The sequence below is a fragment of the Callospermophilus lateralis genome, unplaced genomic scaffold (assembly GCF_048772815.1).
Source record: "Callospermophilus lateralis isolate mCalLat2 unplaced genomic scaffold, mCalLat2.hap1 Scaffold_86, whole genome shotgun sequence".
In the NCBI taxonomy this organism is placed as follows: Eukaryota; Metazoa; Chordata; class Mammalia; order Rodentia; family Sciuridae; genus Callospermophilus; species Callospermophilus lateralis.
The window spans coordinates 3089348-3109227 of NW_027516693.1; the positions used below are offsets into that span (position 1 = coordinate 3089348).

The 19880-nt window shown below is 40.1% G+C and overlaps 1 pseudogene across 1 annotated transcript; it reads left to right on the forward strand.

The window, feature by feature from the left end:
• Positions 1–8562: 8562 nt before the first annotated feature.
• Positions 8563–19766, forward strand: LOC143387824 (toll-like receptor 4; annotated as a pseudogene). The gene is made up of 3 exons (XR_013155230.1): positions 8563–8898; positions 13598–13764; positions 17113–19766. The product of XR_013155230.1 is annotated as a toll-like receptor 4 (transcript).
• Positions 19767–19880: the final 114 nt, after the last annotated feature.

Below are 19880 nucleotides of genomic sequence, written 5' to 3' on the forward strand. Positions count from 1 at the left end.
AGAGAAGCCTTTCATTCATTGTGTCAACCTGAGCTCCAGAACCCCAGCTCACCAACATCTCAGTAATTTGCCCGAGGAAGGCCAGAGCCCCTGCTCTCCAACATCTTCTCAGTAATTTGACTCCATGAAAGAGGCTAATGATAGAGTGTGGCCAAACCATTACCTGTTGGCCCAGTCCTGCTTTCTGGAGTGTATTGCAACTATGGTAGCATTCTTTGTCCTTACAGTCACACTGGTATCGACGTTGAGGTGGGATAGGAAGGGCCAGTGGTTTTAGAGATAGGTCCTGAATCACCCATTCTTCTGCCTACTTATTCTTCCTCTTTGATTCCTTGTGTCTGATCTCCCAGGTTTATTTTAAACTACCTTCTCTTCAAACATTTTCGCTCCTTAAAAAACAAAACAAAACAAAACAAAAAAAACCCCAGCTTCATGGTTTGACAGCAGAGTCCCTCTTTCCACTTGCCATCTCACGCACAAACCTGTGCATCGGTTTGCAGGGGACTCATCTGTCCCAATCTGCAGGCTTTATGGGCATGACATGAATTGACAGGTGAAAGCTTATCAGATAGTCATATTTTTATTGGACAGACCACACTGTGAGTATTCCTTATCAGTTTACTTCCCATTGATCACGAATATAGATATTTCTCTGCACACTGCCCTTACTGTGACCATGAAAGTTAAAATAAGTCTATCACGGATGCAGATTAGGAGACTCATTTTCCCACAAGAAGGACAAAGTAGCTCAAAATACAGAATGCCAACCCTACCATTGCCTCCTGAGTAAAGAGAAATGGAAGGTGAGCTTAAGATGCTGTAGATCAGCACTGAGATATCTGTGACCATATGCTGCCCCTCGGCTTTGCCATATGGCTCTGAGTGTAATTTCAAAGTTACTTTTCAGCACATTCAAAGGTGAGGGATTTAGATGGGAATGAGCTATCTCCATGGAAACAGTGTCCAAGAGTGGAGGAGAGATTTCAGAGTGCTTGTCCCCTACCATGTGTTCTCCAGCTGGGCTGAGGCAGAAGCAGATGCAAAGGCATGTGATTGGTGGAAATGGAGCAGACACCTGTGCAGAGGCTCACAGGCAGCAGGGGCTCTGGCCTTCCTCGGGCAGTGCTGACTGTGGAGTCCCAGAGCAGCTCAGGAAAAGAAAATGGAGTATTCATTTAAGGCCTTACACACAGAACTTATTTTTGCCTTTAATTTCCTCACCTTTAAGCTTAATGTTGTATTTTATTGTTGATTCAAGTCAATTTATTTTGTTTGGGGCAGTTGTACTATAAATTGTTTTCTAATATGTACCTTTAAAATTTGCTTTTAGGGCTGGGGATGTGGCTCAGTGCCAGTAAATGCTTGCCTGGCATACATGAGGCCCTGAGTTCAATCTCCACACTGCAAAAAAAAAAAAAAAAGTAAAACCAAACAAACAAGTAAAAACACAATTTTAACAGTTCCTCCTTTCTGCTTTAATTAATTGATTTTCTTTTTACTATAGGTTGATATATTATCTATTCTGGTATCCACTTGGTTTTGCAGAGATATAAGTGGAGACAAAATACCTTTCAAAATAGACAATAAGCATAAGGGCCAGGACAATATTTTTAAAGTAGAGCAAGATCACTTGGATTTGGTTTGGGTACATATGTGAGACTGGGAGGAGCAGATGTTTAATGTAGCACTGGAGAAGATGATGTGGAGGAGTTTCTTTAAGCAGAGGCTGGAACCTGAGAGGACAAGTTTAATTATTTATTTGTGTGTTGTCCCAAAACACCCTAAGTCACCATCTCCTTTTCATAGTCAATACCAGTAGCCCTGGTTAAGGTGGTGTGTGCTCATTTAGTGATTGGAACCAATTACAGGAATTAAACTCCAACCCACAAAGTAACAGGAGTCCCATGTGCCATTGACTGTGCATCCTTTCAGCCACGCAAGACTCCATCTAACTAAAGATGGAAGATATTAGGACACCAGTCTAGATTAAACTGTGCTCAGAAAGGAGCACAGGGTGATACTCCTACACCAGCAGTAAGAAACTTTCATGAAGCATTAATGGAAGACAAAATCATGACAGTTCCATAGTCTTAGCCTGCATTGACCATTGTCTCCTTGCAGCAGGATTAATACAGAGAGGGAAACAAAGGTCTCCAGAGGTAAGTGGCTTGTTTGAAGTCACATGGGCAGGAGGTAGGGAGGCAGGTGCAAGAAGCAAAGACTCCCAATCTCACCCAGAGTCTGTGCATTTTGGCTACAACTCCACGTGTGTCATTGAGTCTTTCCTTTACTGAGGCATTCAGGTGATGTTTATTCGAATCAGTTCCCTGTCCTGATCTCAGAGGAGCTAAGATGAAAAAGGCACCCACCGTCACTGTGATGAGGTTCAAAATGCAGAGTCCAGATGGAAGCACATTTATGTTCAGTGTTTGAAACATATTCTCATGTTACCCTAAGTGTGATCCTTTCCACCGTGTCACATCCAAACTTTTGCTTTCTTTCTCTTTCTTTTCCTGCTTTTCAAACTTCTAAGACCATGAAGGTTGGGGGGGATTTCCCCCTTTTTTCCTTTTTGACTCAAAACAAGAAAGGAGGCAGATACTTGCATCAGCATAAAATGTAAAATAGTCGATTGAAATAGTTTCACCTTCACCAAGTGCCCACTTGCTAGTTTACTTTTATTTGTGTCCCTTTTCCACTATTGCCGGCTTTCTTTCAAGGTGAAGAGCCTCTCTGTGTCATCTTCTTTTTAGGATTACTTCCCTTTTCCCCACCCATCAACAGCTCCAAGCCAAGCAGGATGTAGCTAGCAATGCATGCTGAACTCTGTGACTAAAACCTTGCCTGGACTTCTTTAAAAAGAAAAGCAAGCGCGGCGTGGTGGCACACACCTGTAATTCCAGTGGCTCAGGAGGGTGAGGCAGAAGGATCACAAGTTCAGAAGCCAGCTTTAGCAACTCAGTGAGGCCCTAAACAACTCAGTAAGATCCTGTCTCTAAATAAAATACAAAAAAAGCACTGGGGATGGTGGTTTAGTGGTTAAGCACCCCTGGGTTCAATCCCTGGTACAAAACAAAACAAAACAAAACAAAAACAAAAACAAAAACATAAGGCCCAGGAGTCACTATGGAGAAAACACCTGAGGAACAGAGTTTGGAGGTAGCTATTTTTTGGTTCAGCTGTGGTAAAGGTGTGTCCCTCAAGGTCTTTTGTGTTGAATCTAATCCCCAATGTGAAACGTTGAGAAGATGAAATCATAATCCTGCTCTGATGTTTACATGTGGTACTTTGACAGGCAATTAGTATCAGATCACACTACTCAGGGTGGAGTTGGCATGAGTGAGTCTTGGTGATTTTATAAGAAGGGGTAGAGAGAGCTGAAGAGTCACACATACACACACATGCTCCTGGTCTTACCATGTGATCGCTGTGCCATTAGGGACTCTGCCAGCAAGAAAGCCATCTCCAGATGCAGCACCTTAATTTTGGACCTCCAGAACTGTGAGTTGCAAAAAACTTGTTATCTTTATAATGTGGGATTGTGTCATGAGCAGCCAAAAATGGACTAATGCAGAGTTAACGCAATTTTTTTTTGTAATGAAAGTAAGGTAAGGTTCTCATAATGGCTAAGGTAAAGCAGGACCTGTACAAGGTCTGGGAAATAAAGTCATTGCATTAGGGCTGTTGCTCTCAATTCTGACTAGCATTCAGACTCTTTGGGTTGGATTATGTCTCTTGTCCCTCAAGGAAAACATCCACCGGATCCTTGTTAGTGTTCCATGTGTTATTTTCCACAGCTGGGATATTGTTCACCTTCCGTTTCTTAGGTTCCTCCCGTGTGAAAGATAGAAGGAAAGGAAAGCCCCTTGTGCAACTGACCAGCTACCTGACAAATAATGCAATTTACCCACGTCATTGCCCACTTCCTTCGAAAGATACATATCAAAGAACCCTGGGTCACGCAAAGTAATGCTTTATGATATGACCTGTTCATCTAGTGCAGGATTGCATCAGAAACCTGCTCAAGTATTTTGACATCGGTTGCCTTCTAGAAAAAAAAAGAAAAACTGAGTGGGGGAGAGTCAAAAAAGGCATTTACATTTCTCCTTTCTTGGGGGCCATTGATAAAAATGGGAGAAATTTAGCTGACGACTAATCAAGGCAAGGGCTGACTATATATAATTTACTCATTCTTTCTTTTGAAGCTTTTGGAGCACTTATAACATATGGATAACAAATACACATTAGGGCTGGAAATGTGAAGGTAACAGAGACAATCTGTCCTTTCTTGTATCTTATTAGCCTCTCTCTGCAAAGAGACTCAAGTCAATGGATACTATTTTCCAAAATTACTATCACAATTACTGATACACATGGTGTGCATTGAATTTCTTCCCAGGTATGGGACATTGTGACAGGTGTGGTGTGTGCAGAGACAGACCAGAGTTGGCTGCTGTCATCAAGGAACTGAAGACTAGTGAGAAAGGATGACAATTTGTCCCCATTGGGCATGACAGATGGTTGCTATGTGAATCCTGAGGAGCAAGTGACAGAGCTCTCCGGGGAGGCTGGGCATGTGTTAATAAGAGTCAAAGTCTTAATGTAAGGACTAACAAACCACAGAAGCATTGAATCATGGCACATGAACCAATTCTGAACTGGAAACAAGTGCCAAAGGATAAAAGAGTTGCATGGGCCCAAAAAGTTGGGCAACATTGAGTACTCTACTCCTTTAGTAGATGCAAAATCTATATTAGTCTTGTAAATGTTCTAAAGTGTCTTTAAGAAACTAGTTTCTTTTTTTTTATCTGTTTAGCCATTTATTTCCTTTATTTACTTGAACAGAACTTATTTTTCCCTCTTACACAAACTATTCTTCATTGAACATAGTATGCACTGATTATAATATATACCATCAATTTATGTAGCACTAAGGTAAAAAAAGTTCTGCCAAATATAATTCTAATACATTATCTATTATGAGATTCAGATTTAAGAGGTGTCAGTATGTAAAAAAAAATTGAAATTTAGAAGTGTTAGAAAGCTGGATGGAATCAGATTTGGCACTAGATATGCCAAGGATATATCTGAATCAGACTATGTTATGATTGTTACTCTTCTTATTTTCTTTTACTTGCATGGAATGGACCTTATAAGTAGTAAGTTTGTGATTTAGATATCTCAGTGATGAACAAAGTGTTTTGGTTCCATCCACATCACAGAATTGGGGCTGTGAAGTGGAGCCCACAGTGATTCAGGAAACGAAAACTTAGCAGCCAGAGAGCCACTGCAGTTCATGTGGTCTTTGGACTAGCTCTGGCCAAAGAAATGAGAGGAGATACATGTCAGAGATGATAAAGTAGAGGGATCCAAGTATCTGGGTGTCTTCCCCTTTCTTCATACATTCTGCAGCAAACTTAGGAGCTGCCTATGGAATGTGGCAGAATAATGAAATAAAAGGAACCTGGATTAGTGGATCATTTCAAGTCTGCTCCTGATCACAAATATCCTCATTGAGCATTTTGTGAGCAAGAAATAAAATTTTCTTGCATTAAATCTCTTTAATTTGGAGATAAATGTAGAAATTAACTAAATATGGCATTGATCAGTTGTGTTCTATTTTGACTTCTTACTGAATATGTAGTATCTGCTAATTAGTATCAAATATTTCTAAGTCCCTAACAAAAATGGATTCCTCCATCGACCGAATAAATATGGGTTTTGAGCTGAATTGTTGCATATGAAAGGTGTGGGAAACTAAGTGGTTTTTCCATGCATCTGTGCTCAGGGGGTAATTATTATCCTACTGGGAATTACCCACATGGTAATTAATCACCTCTGCCTTCCATTGTAATAATGCAGTGATAAGTCTATTAAGGTAAGAAAATAAGGTGTGATAGCCAGCAGGCTTAAAGTCTGTCATTTGTATTGGACACATGGGTTGCTCTCTGGAAGAGGCACACAGAACTGAGATACGTTTGATTAAGGTTAGTATGCCTCAGTACACTACACTATATTAATCGCATTAACTTCTCATCAAAAAGAACCATCTTTTCAAGCACTATAAGGAATTCTCCAGACAACATAAGAAAGCTTTCCTGAAAGACTTCCAAAAGACACAAGTGCTAACGTCTCACAGAGCAGTCTAGAAGATCTTCTCAGATCCTTTCTCCCAGTCTTCATTTTGACCATCAAAGATTCTCCTTTCCAAAGATGGAGAGAATGAACACTTCTTTTTCACCTACTTCTATTACTCTAATCATTCACTCCTTGTATTCTAGTTCTGGGGTGTATTTATATCTTGCCTGCAATAATACACATGCTCATTCCTCCTCCTTACATAGTTTGTAGAAGAAGTATTTGACACTACATAATCAGTAAGAAATCAAAATAGGACACAACTGACCCATGTTAGGTTTATTTAATTTCTACATCTACCTCCAAATTAAAGGCCTGAGGTCTAGACTACAGACAGCCTCAATACTTTATTAAGAAGGCATGAAGCACTCCTGTTCATTCCTTGGGAAGATGATTTTGACTGTAAGATTTAAGGATGAGCTGGAAGATGAGACTTTGGAAGATATGAATCTGAACACTGGAAGACTCGTGATGAATGTGTTGCGCTTGTCTAGGCCATAGGATATATTCAATGGTGATTCCCAAAAAAGGAGGAGTAACATTTTAGAATTAGTTTATACTTGCTGATTCTAGGATTTGGCAGAACTTTACTATTATTATTTTTTTAATTATCGGTAAGACCAAGAGATAAGGAGATCAGAAGATGATTGCGTAGAGAATGCGGATTTTTACTCAGAGTTCTCAAGGCTGGGGTGTCTGTGGGGGTTGGTGGGGAGCCTGCTACAAAATGCAGGGCCACATGGGGAGGCACCAGGGTCAGTCAGGTGGCAGAAAGATCCCAGGGAAATTATGAGCACAAGCCATTCCTGTGGTTTCTGGGGGGGGGAAAGCACTGCAAGGCAGTTAAGTAAGCTAAAGTTTGGCTAGTTTGAATTACTTTAGCAGTCCCTTAGGGCCAGGGTCTCTCTTTGGCCTTGTGTTGATTAGGGCACAAATTTTGTTTTTGTGTTTAACAGCCAGATAGAGGAGTGGCTCAGAGTAGGCCCTGGATTGGAAAATTTGCACATGAAAATTGTGCTCCAGGGTGAGTCATTTATTATTTCTCCCAGCTAACTAGCTCTGGGAGGGGCAGTCTCTTTCCAATCAGTGGTGACCCAATACCAGCACATCAAGGATACATTTTGTCCCTCAATTTTGGAATTTTTTTTACTTTGCAGTTGTGCTAAGCAACACACACTCTGTAGAAACTTGGGGTGTTGAATTTTGATCCTGTCACAGGTTAGCAATATGAACTCTTGTTACACTGAATGGTGGCAGGAAGCTTCAGCTCTGATACAACTATTCAGTCAGGAGGGCCAAGAACTCAGGCTCTGCAGTGCCCTGTGCAGCTGAGCTGTGGTGTTTGTGGATTGGGTTTATAAAAATAGCATTTTGGACTTAGCATAGTTTCAATTTATGATGGGTTTTTCAGGTTGTAGCCCAATCATATGTGGAGGAACATTGCTACAAAATATGGGAAATTAGTGTTTATACATGTCTAGTGTGAGGAACGAGGAACTTGGAGGTGTCAAATCAAAGTGGCTTCCATCTGTGCATAAATAGGCTCAACTCATCCTTCCAGTAAAGTTTCTACAGCGGGACCATTTGGGGCTTAGTTTTACAGGTGCTAAAGTATCTACAAGATGCTCTACTGTTACTCTGGTGCAGCCTGATTTGATACATTCTGGATCTGAGGTGCTTTCAGGATCTCTTGATGAAACTATCCAAGATGCTATTAGGGTAAGACCCCAATTTAAAATGTTTTATTCAACAGAGACTTATATTATACTTGCCTCTTTCCAGACTGTCCAAAAACCTGTACCCATGTCAGCTCATTCAATCCCATGACCTATCTCTGGGTAAGATGATGATCCTCCTTTACCCATATGTTCAATTATCATAGCTGTCACTTATTGAACGGAATGATAAGCCACCCACTAGACTAGGCATTGTTGATAAGGTAACGTAATTCAATCAGACGAGACAAATGTGATTATCTTCATTCTAAAGACCAGAAAAATGAAGGCTTGTTTGTTAGTGTCATTTAACTATCATCACACCACTTTATTTTGTAACTTTCATCAATATGAGCATTTGTTATTATTATTAAGCAACAGTACCAGTGGTGTCTTTTAAGGAAGAGGAGATCACAGACGTACCTGCTGATGTCTTGATCTTGGCTTTTTAGCCTCCAGAAGTATAAGAAAATTAATTTCTGTAGTTCAACCGACTTAACTACGTGGTAGATTGCTAGTATGAGCAGGAAGTTTCCACGACTAAAACAAAACTGGAAAACCCCTGCAATACTAGGTAGTTATGCCAAGTATTTGAACAATGTCTGTTTATTTTCCTAAGTTCACCAAGTCTGGAGGTCAGATGACTTTCTGGGATAAGAGCCAGCTTCCTCTTGCTGTTCCTGTAGCCTCAGGTCTGCAAGGCTTCTTCATTTGCTTCTAACTTCCCTTCCTTGGGGCAGGGGAGCTAAGTACTAGAAAAACTGAAGCCCAGAATGCTAAGGTTGCCACTCTCACTTCCTCTCACCCCTTACCGCTTTAAACACAGCAGTAGCCTCGGGGCACCGACCAGGAAGAGAAGACGCCAGTGCCACGGAGACTCTGCCCTGTGTGTCCTGCAGTGATAGCTCATCATGTTTTCACAGGGCCACTGCTGGTCTCAGAAAATGCCAGGATGATACCTCCCTGGAGCCTGGCTGGGACTCTGATCCCAGCCATGGCCTTTCTCTCCTGCCTGAGACCTGAGAGCTGGGAGCCCTGCGTGGAGGTACGTGGTTGGGGTCAGCTCATCTTCTGGTATCTTTCCTTTGCTACTAAAAACTGGTTTCCTGCCTGGAACGTCCTGCTGTGTGTTCTGGTTGGTTTATTTAGCAAAACACAGTTAAATTAACTAAAGACTTGAAAAGCTACAGGGACCAAGTGACTCCTGGTTAGCAGGGCACGAACAGGCTACCAATGGTGTCTTGTCCCATTTAGGACTTTTGAGTGCTATAGGAACTTTAGGTTAGTAAGACTGCCTGAAACTCAACGTTTTGTGACCTCCTGGCTGTGTGACCTTGAAGAAGTTACTAAACTCTCTTGAGACTCAACTTGTAGTAATACTTCATTAAGAGTTTGGGGGCTGCTTTGGTCTCCTGCCTTTCTGCTGCTGGTTTGCACACTCAGCTTCAAGCAGTTGTTCTGTCCTTTTCAATCTCAGGAGGAAAGTATTTTTGTTTGTGTTTTTTTTTTTTCTTTTCTTCTTAAGAGAAAGAATTCTTTTAAGTGGGTTTCAGATTTTTGCATACAGTTCATTCCAGAGAATGGAAAAAATGAAAGAGAGTGTGTGTGAGGGTGGGGAGGCATATGAAGAAATAAAGAGAGAAAAAGAGGGAATGATGTAAACTGTCAGCTATTGCAATGATTTCTTTCTTCATGAAATCCCTACCAATTGGTGAGTAATCTCTATTCATCCCCCTTTTCCCCCTGTACGGACTACATTGAGGATTTAGAAGCTCTCAGCTAAACTGAAAACCAAGAGAATGATTTAGGGTGAGGCTGGGTCAGAAGAGGAGCAGTGTATCCAGGTGGAGCCCTAAGTTTGAGAAAGTGGGAAAAGTGGTTTACTTTAATATGCAACAAAGACTAACTTGCTATCTCATGTCCTCCCTTGTCTCAATTTCCTGCCCACTGTTCACCCAGTATGGTCCTCTGGTGCACCTCCTGATGTTAGGTTAATGAGGATGGAGCCTACAATCAGGGTCCCCCTGGGATAAAAGCCCAACCACCCCATGTACCATATTCTGGCAGCCCCTAAAGCTTGACTCTCCCTTCTCATGTCCCAGTGAAAACTTAATGCCAGTCCTCCTCTCCCTTGGCCTCTACTCTTGGGTGGTGAATAGTCTCCTGATTTCTTATGCTCCTTTCTTTCATCCATTCTGCACACTTTTGTTTGTGGTTTATTATTACTGTTGTTCTGGAGGATTGGATATGACAAATTACTCTCCTCAAAACTCTTCAATAACAATCCATTGCTATTAGGGCAGTTTCTTACCTCCAAACCTTTGTATTCTTTTGTCTCCTGGAATCATTTTCCCTGAGATCCGTGCTGTCCAATGGCAAAATCATGCAAGTCATATATGGGTTTTAAAATTTTCTAGAAGCCAATGAAAAAAGCAAAAAAAAAAAAGAGTAAATTTCAGTTTGATGATATTTTAATTTAACCTAACATATTCAAAATATCTCTTCAAAATGTACCATAGACTTAACTATTAAAAGACTATCTTAGATTCCTTCTTTAGTACAATAACTTTGAAATTTAATACACATCTCACATTTACCACACATTGCAATTTATACTGTCCACATTTCCCATTCCCCAGGGCTGCCATATTGGAACTGTATCTCTGTCACTTCTTGATTCATTCATTCATTCAGGCTTCAGCTTAAGTACTTCCTCCTCAGCGTGATCTTTCCTGATGGCCCCATGGAGATGTCCACATTTCCTCTTTGTCTTTACTCCATTTTACACTGCCCTAATTTTCTTTTTCTAGAGCGCATCAGTATATATTTTCTGTTAATTTGCTCTTTGTCTTTCTCTTTGGAATGGAATTGGTTAGAAGGTAGAATCACTACTGATTTTATTTATTTATTTTATTTACTGCCAGTGCCTAGCACACAGTAGCTCCTCAGTTTATATGTGTTAAACGGTTGAAAGAATTGCTACAGAACAAAGTTTCAAGTCCTCCTGATCCAGCCATGGCTTCTTTATGGTCTAGGCCTCACCATGCCTGCCCCTTGTCAGCTAATCTCCACCCTTCCTTGCTCAACCTGTTCTCTCCTTATGAAATGTCCTTCTTGTCCTTTCACATATCCAAACCTTCCTAATTTTTCAAGATCCATTCTAGAAAGACTTCTCTGGGTCCAGAATTGATCTCACTTTCTCTGAACCAGAGCACATATTTCAGAGCCTTTTTCATGGCTCTGGAGACAGTGTTAATTTTACTCCTGTCTCAACAGTTCCTCTACACTGTGAGTTCATTAAAGTCTAGAACTATGCCATGTTTGTCTCTGCATTGCCCGCAGTTCTCAGCAGAAAATGCCTGTCCTTTGGTGGTTAAGCCAACCTTCATTCAATATTTTCCATATTCTTTTTCAACAAATCCGTATGAGCTTCAATCATTTGCCAGACGCCATTCTGAGATCTGGAGACCAAGGAGCAAGCAAAACCATCAAAGCTTACAGTCTAGCACAGAAAATGAACAACATTTAGTGAACAGTTGCACAGGAAAGATGATATTCACTGATGTTGCAAACTGGAAGCAAAATAAAAAAGGGTGAGGGGAGAATTCCTAGCCTAGTCCTCTGGTAGAGGGTATCTTCAAGGCTCTTGTGCTGGGTAAAATTTAGGCAGACATATGAAAAAGTGTTCATCATCATTAGAGAAATGCAAATCAAAACTAGACTAAGATTTCATCTTACTCCAGTCAGAATGGCAATCATTAAGGATACAGGAAACTGTAGATATGGGCAAGGATATGGTAAAAAAAAAGGTCCACTCATACATTGCTGGTGTGACTGCAAATTGGTACAACCACTATGGATAGCAGTGTGGAGAGTCCTCAGACAACTCGGATTGGAACCACCATTTGATCCAGCTATCCCATTCCTCAGTTTATACCTAAAAAAACTTAAAATCAGCATCGTACAGTGATGCAGCCACATCAATGTTTATAGCAGCTCATTTCACAATATCTAAACTCTGGAACCAAACTAGGTGTCCTTCAATAGATGAATGGATAAAGAAAATGTGAGATAGATATATATATATATATATATATATATATATATATATATATATATATATATATATATATATTACCAATGAAATATTACTCAGCTTTAAAGAAGAACAAAATTATGGCATTTGCCGGTAAATGCATGGAGTTACAGAATATTATGCTAATAAAACAAGCCAATCACAAAAAAACAAAGGCTAAATGTTTTCTCTAATTTGCAGTTGCTAATTCACAATCAGGGGTCACACTAGAGAAGAACAGAGTTACCTTAGATTAGGTACAGGAAAATGAAGGGAGGGGAGGGAAGAGGATGTGGGGATAGGAATGATAATAGAATGAAACAGACATTTTTACTTTATATATATATGTGACTGCATGACCAATATGACTCTATAAATATACACTCAGAAAAATGAGAAATTATATTCATATATATATATACATATGTGTATATGTATACATATATATATCAAAGTGCATAAAAAATTTAAGCAGACATGAATGAAGTGAGGCTCTGCTTGTATAAATTCTGTCACTGTACACACATGATTTCATCTGTTTCAATTTCTGTTTTTTTCATCTTTAAAAGTTTGCTTAGATGATCGAGTTCAATTATATAACATATAAGGAGAATGGTGACTTACAGTAAAGGATTAATGATAACTAATAATAATTAATGCTAATGTATATTGATCAATTACATTGTAGTAGGCTTTTAGAAAAGCTCTCTAAATACTTTATCTTATTTAATCCTTTGAACAGATTCTACTGGTTTTAAAAACAGAACACCAAAGCTGGCTGGCTTAAGCAGAGAATTTTGCTGGAGAAAATCAGAGAATTCTGAAATTAGATGGGTGGTTAGAGAATAAGACTTACAAGAATGTGGAAAAGTAGAATAGAAACCAGCTCAAGAATCAAAATTGGAAAAAGCACCTGACCTTATTTGACAGACTCATCCCCCCCCTCATTTCTGCATCATTTTGCTAACTATCAAAGAACCAACGGAGAGAATACCATTGTCAAAAACCTGGTGATAGAGGACCTCTGCACATCTTTTTTTTTTGTGGTACAGGGGATTAAACTCACTGAACCACATTATCAGCCCTATTTTGCATTTTATTTAGAGACAGGGTCTCACTGAATTGCTTAGTGCCTGGCTTTTGCTGAGGTTGGCTTTGAACTTGGATCCTCCTGCCTCAGCTTCCTGAGCCACTGGGATTATAGGCATGCACTATCAAGCCTGGCTTCATCTAGATATCTTGATTGGCAGTATCCTTACAGCTGTACACAATGGAGGTCATAGTTAGAATGATACAAGGTATTTTAATACCTGAATTTTAAATATGATAAGTGAGATTTACCATTGTTTTAAAAAACCTCACCTCAAATCACATGGTAGAGTGGTATGAAACCTAGAGCTTTTGGACCTCAGAGCCCTTGTCCACTGATTACACTGCTTCTCACTTAAAGCTGTCACTGTTGAAAAAGAGGCTAGAACACTGAGTACATAGGAGGAACTCTTCATGACCTAGAGGAAGACATAAGTATGAAACGAGTGGATAAATGAATGAGTGTGAGTGAATGAATGGATAGATGAATAGAAGAAATCTGTCTGAATCTTCTGCTTGTAGGATAGGGCAGTTTGGAGTGCATTTAGTAAGACACTGCATCTAATGTGTGATCTTGCAGGTGGAGCCTAATGTTACATACCAATGCATGGAGCTGAATCTCTCCAAAATCCCCAACAGCATCCCTTCCTCAGTCAAGAATCTGGACCTGAGTTTCAACCCCTTGAAGAGCATAGAAAGTCACAGCTTCTCCAGTTTCCCAGAACTGGAGGTGCTGGATTTATCCAGGTAATGAATAAGATATCCCATACTGTTGAAGTTGAGGTGATCACTTCAGTCTTGAACCAGGAAGCCTGGTTGGTGAAGTCTTGCCTTTATTCACTTATTCATTCTTTCAACAGGTGTTTCACTGTGGAAGCTTGGACAAGCCACCTCCATTTTCCAGGTCTCTGTTTCCTCATCTGTGAAATGGGCACTTTTATGAAACCATTTTTTCCACCTTGTTGTTGTTTTATATATTCTTTTAAGATATACACAGGGGAGTAGAGTGTATTTTGACACATTATGCATACATGGAGTATAACTCATTCTAATTATGATCCTATTCTTGCATGATGTGGAGTTTCACTGGTCATGTATTTATATATGAATGTAGGAGAAGGACAGTTAGTTCTACCTTCATATTTTTTTTTCTAAGTCAGGAGAGAAAATAACTCAAACTCTTTCATCGGCACTTTTATTTTGACCTACCCTCCTATGTCCTACCTCCTGCTAGGAAACAACTGTTGGTGGATATATAACATACAGCCCATTAGTAAATAGAGCACATCCCTCTTAAAAGAGCGAATCTGTTGATGTTCTAGTCAAGTTGCTGAGTGTTTAATAGACATTGAATAAATTCTAATTCTGACTCTTTTTGATTTTGAAACTGAGATAAGGATAATGAACTATGACAACAGGTAATAAATTAAATGCAAATATGGGTAGCAAATGGAGTTGCTCAGAACAGGGGCTTCTCTGTGGTGGGCAGTCAAGAGACATTTTATGAACCGAATGGGATTCAGATAATTTCAGAGATATTGAAAGTAGGGTGCAGGGTGGGGGATTAGCAAGAAACAAGTAACTCAGGAGAAAGATGTGAAGGACAAACAAAAACATTTTCTGTAGATGGAGAAATGGTGACCAAGATTTCCTTCTCTGAAGCACAAAAGTATACCATTTTGGGGGGAAAAGTGAAGTTGTTATTCTTTTTTTTTTATACCAGGTAATTGGTTTTTGGAAGCGTTCTCATCATCAGGGAACTCATTCACAATTTGAAATTGATAAAGTACTATATTCTCTATGATCTGTATAAAAACAAAAATTTTATGTTTAAATTATTATCTAAGTTCCTGAGAAAGACTGAGGTGATGAAATGAGAAATCCCCTTCCAGGAAGATACTTCCATAGAAAAGAGAGAAACTCGTTGTGGTTTTATCCTCTCACTTAGGCATTGGGAGAGCCAGACAGAGGAGGAATGGAGTATTTTAAAGACAGTGGCATAGAGAGTAGAGCCCTCATGGGTGTAGGAAGACCTCGGTCATGTCCTCCTCCACATAAACAACCATGTGACCTGAGGCATGTCACTTCATCATTCTGACTTTCAGCTTTCATATTCATTAAATGGAAATGCTGAAGCTTACCCTTCAGGGCTACCTGTAGTAATGAGTATCAGCATGCTGTTTTAAAGCCTTATAGTGTATTTTTAAAGTATAAGATATCATCATCACATCATGTCATTAGATACTACCTTTTGGTTTTCCAAATGAGAATTTTGTTTGGAAGTAGACCTACCAAGCTCCTCCTTTTTATGAAAACAAGAAGTAGTTTTTCATCAAAAAATGTCCCATGTGATTCATCTTTGATCCAACACACACCCAAGGAACTTTCCTCAGAAGACTTAGACATGTGCTTAGAAAGGGGCCAGCTTCCTCTCTGGTCAGTCTTTTGGAAATTCTGAATGGACAGAAGGACAGACAATAGGAAACAGGTGTCATTGCTTGTTTATACAATGCTTACATCTAGTAAATCAAATTATCTTCTAACAAAATATACATGTATTTCCTTCTTTTATAGATGAGGGAACTGAGGTTTGAAGGGTTTATGTGACTTACTTGCATTCACATGGCTTGTTTCAACATAACAGAAATTCAGGTTCACATCTCTTCCATCCAAGTGTTCTTTCCCTCTAAACATTACCCGTGCAAAGCAGTGAGCCATGTGGAGTGAGATAGGGACCTTTCACTCTTGCCTGATATATACATCACCATATACATAAGACTATGAATCACGAAATCATACAACTGCAAGAAGAAACATGGGAAATAATCAAGTTTAGATGCCTCAATTAGAAGTGCGATGAGTTCTCAAGCTCCTGCAGTCAAGGAGGGCGACAGGGGCACCAAAATTCCACTGTCTTGACTTCTCTTCCTGGTTCTTTTGACCACTCTCTATGCATTTACCAGTAAATAACAAAAGTTGGGTCTAAAATGTTTTTATGACTTATGAACCACCTGAGGGCATAGGGCAGGTGGGGACACTGTAAATGTAACTCAGGAGAGGACTTGCCTATTAGCTGTGACTGGCAGACACCTACATGGCTAGCAGGGGTGGCTCACATGCTTTCTGGTTTGGGGCTGCACGGAAGCTCTGGCTCTGGGATATCTGGATGAAGATTCTAGGTAGCATGGCTTCCATCTCTTTCAGGATGAAATTCAAAATGTTTTACCTGACTCATAAGCTCCTGCCTTATCTGGAAACCCCCCCTTTTTTCACAACTCCATTTTACCTTACCTTCTCTGCATTGCAGCTACAGACTATTTTTCATAGACCTTCTATGTATCAAACCTTGGGATTTTTGAATCTGCTGTGCACATCACCATATTTTTTCCTATTAACTCTTATTCAGCAGTCAAATTTCAGTTTACATATTCTTAGAAAAGCCTGCTTTGATTCCTCTAGTCTAGGTCAGTTCCTTGATGTGGGTTCTCCTTTCCTTCCACAAAACCACCCCAAACTCCTGCTATTAATATTCACCTGGGATGATGGAAACTTTCAAATATCTTGCTGTCATATGTGCAGAACTTTTCATAAACATTAAAGATACCATGACACTTGGGTGTGATTATTTATAATTTTGAAATTGACATTCACCATTCATTTATCATGACTAACAACTAAAAACTACTCCTATCCTCTCTACCAATCAAATGTATAATTACAATCATGTGCAGCAAGAAATGGCCAAACCTGATCTAAGGTGATTATGACATACTCTATCAAGTGCACCATCTTCATGTGCCTCAATTATTGATCTTTCATTGATTTTCTTCTGAAGGATTTGCTGTCTCTTCTCAGCATGTGTGCTTAGAGTAATAATAAGGGCTCACAATTGTAGTCAATATGAAAATACTGAATCTGTGGACCTTCTTGGGTGCTTGTACCATCGTGATGGGCCCTGCTTCATGCCTGTGCCTCTGCCAAATCATACGATGTCCATCACATCTGGAGGAAGCACTGGGTGACTGAGATTGTTATTCTATTTTTAATTTGTATTCAGCAGAAATATTACATAAACTGTCTCTTTTCCCTGTGTAGGTGTGAAATTCAGACTATTGAAGATGATGCATATGAGGGCTTATACAACCTTTCTACCTTGATATTGACAGGAAATCCTATCCAGAGTTTAGGCGCAGGAGCCATTCATGGACTATCAAGTTTAAGGACACTGGTGGCTGTGGAGACAAAATTGGCCTCTCTAGGAAATTTCCCTATTGAACATCTCACAAACTTGGAGAAGCTTAATGTGGCTCACAATCTTATTCATTCCTTCAAGTTACCTGAATATTTTTCTAACCTGCCAAACCTGAAGCACTTGGACCTCTCCAGTAACAAGATTCAAAATATTTTCAATATGGACTTGGAGGCTCTACACAAAATGCCCTTACTCAATCTCTCTTTAGACCTGTCTCTGAACCCAATAGATTTCATCCAACCCGGTGCCTTTAAAGAAATTAGGCTCCATGAACTGATTTTGAGAAGCAATTTTCATAGTAAAAATGTAATGAAAACATGTATTCAAGGTCTGGCTGGTTTAGAAGTTCATCGCTTGGTTCTGGGAGAATTTAAAAATGAAAGAAATGTGGAAATGGTTGATAAATCTGTCCTGGAAGAACTATGCAATTTGACCATTGAGGAATTCCGGTTAGCATATATAGATAATTTGGCAAGAGATGTTACTGACTTACTGAGTTGTTTGGCAAATGTTTCTGCAATGTCTCTGGTAAGCCTGAATTTGAATAGGGTAGAAGAAATTTCTACAGGCTTCAACTGGCAATCTTTAGAACTGGTAAAGTGTCAATTTAAACAATTTCCTAAGATAGTGCTCCCATCTCTCAAAAGATTTACTTGCATTGCCAACAAAGATTTAGACAATTTTGGAGAACTTGAAGCGCCAAGACTTGAGCATCTAGATCTCAGTAGAAACGACATGAGCTTTAAGAGTTGCTGTTCTCACTATCACTTTGGAACAACCAGTCTGAAGTACTTAGATCTGAGCTTCAATGGGGTTATTACAATGACTGTAAACTTCATGGGTTTAGAACAACTAGAATATCTGCATTTTCAGTATTCCGCTTTGAAAAAGATCAATGAGTTTTCGGTATTCTTGTCGCTCAGCAAACTCCACTACCTTGATATTTCTTACACTAAAATCCAGGTGGCCTTCCATGGCATCTTCAATGGCTTGGTCAGTCTCCAGATCTTAAAAATGGCCGGCAATTCTTTTGAGGACAACCTCCTCCCAGATATCTTCACAAACATGAGAAACTTGACTTACCTGGATCTTTCCAAATGTCAACTGGAACGGGTGTCTGAGAAAGCCTTTGACACTCTCCCTGAACTTAAGTTCCTAAATATGAGTCACAACAACCTGTTTTTGTTGGATGAACTTGCTTATAAACCTCTCTACTCCCTCGAGGTTCTGGACTGCAGTTTTAATAGCATAAAATCTTCCAGAGGGCAAGAACTACAGCATTTTCCAAGTAATCTAACCATAAATCTTACTCAGAATGTACTTGCTTGTACTTGTGAACACCAGCATTTCCTGCAGTGGATAAAGGACCAGAGGAGATCCTTGGTGGAGGTTGAAAAACTGGTGTGTGCAACTCCTTCAGATCTACAGGGCATGCCTACGCTGAGTTTTAAGAATGACACCTGTCAAATAAAGAAGACCATTATCAGCGTGTCTGTATTGAGTGTGCTGGTGGTATCTGTGATAGTGTTTCTGGTCTACAAGTTCTATTTTCACTTGATGCTTTTTGCTGGTTGCAAAAAGTATGGCAGAGGCGAAAGCACCTATGATGCTTTTGTGATCTACTCAAGCCAGGATGAGGACTGGGTGAGGAATTAATTGGTAAAGAATTTAGAAGAAGTGGTACCCCCCTTTCAGCTCTGCCTCCACTACAGAGACTTTATTCCTGGTGTGGCTATTGCAGCCAACATCATCCAGGAAGGTTTCCATAAAAGCCGGAAGGTCATAGTGGTGGTCTCTCAGCACTTCATCCAGAGCCGCTGGTGTATCTTTGAATATGAGATTGCTCAGACCTGGCAGTTCCTGAGCAGCCATGCTGGCATCATTTTCATCATCCTGCAGAAGGTGGAGAAGTCCCTGCTCCGGCAGCAGGTGGAGTTGTACCGCCTACTCAGCAGGAACACTTACCTGGAATGGGAGGACAGCGTCCTGGGGCACCACATCTTCTGGAGAAGACTCAGAAAAGCCCTGATGGATGGAAAGCTATGGAGTCCAGAAGCAACAGCAGAGGCAGGAAACAACCAGCAGGAAGCCACAACATGTATATGAGTAGGAAAAACAAAACAAAACCCTGAAGCATGACTTGCCTAGTGGGATCAAACCCTTGTGAACGGACACACATTAAATGTTACAGCCTGTCAGTCATTTGTCTATGGGCAAGTGAATCGGTGGTGCATGAGATACATAGGACTGCTAATTGCATGGAGCTCACAGTGCAGAGGAAATCAATACTGTGCTAAAATTCAGAAATTCCAGGTGTGTATTTCAACCAATTCAACCGGAGTCATGTCTGGGAAAGTTGATTCAACTACTTCCCCATCAAAATTAAATAACAACTGAAAGACTGGATCCCAGTGGGAACAGATAGGAATGATGTTCTTCTCCTGCTCCTTTTGAGTGGAAGCCAATTCATGCATGATGCTTAACTATCTTGAAAGAGTTTTGGTAGTTTCAAGGGAAATGGATATTTGCTTATTTTCCCCTTTTTTTTTGGTACCAGGGGTTGAACTCAGGGGCTCTTGGCCACTGAACCATATCCCCAGCCCTATTTTGT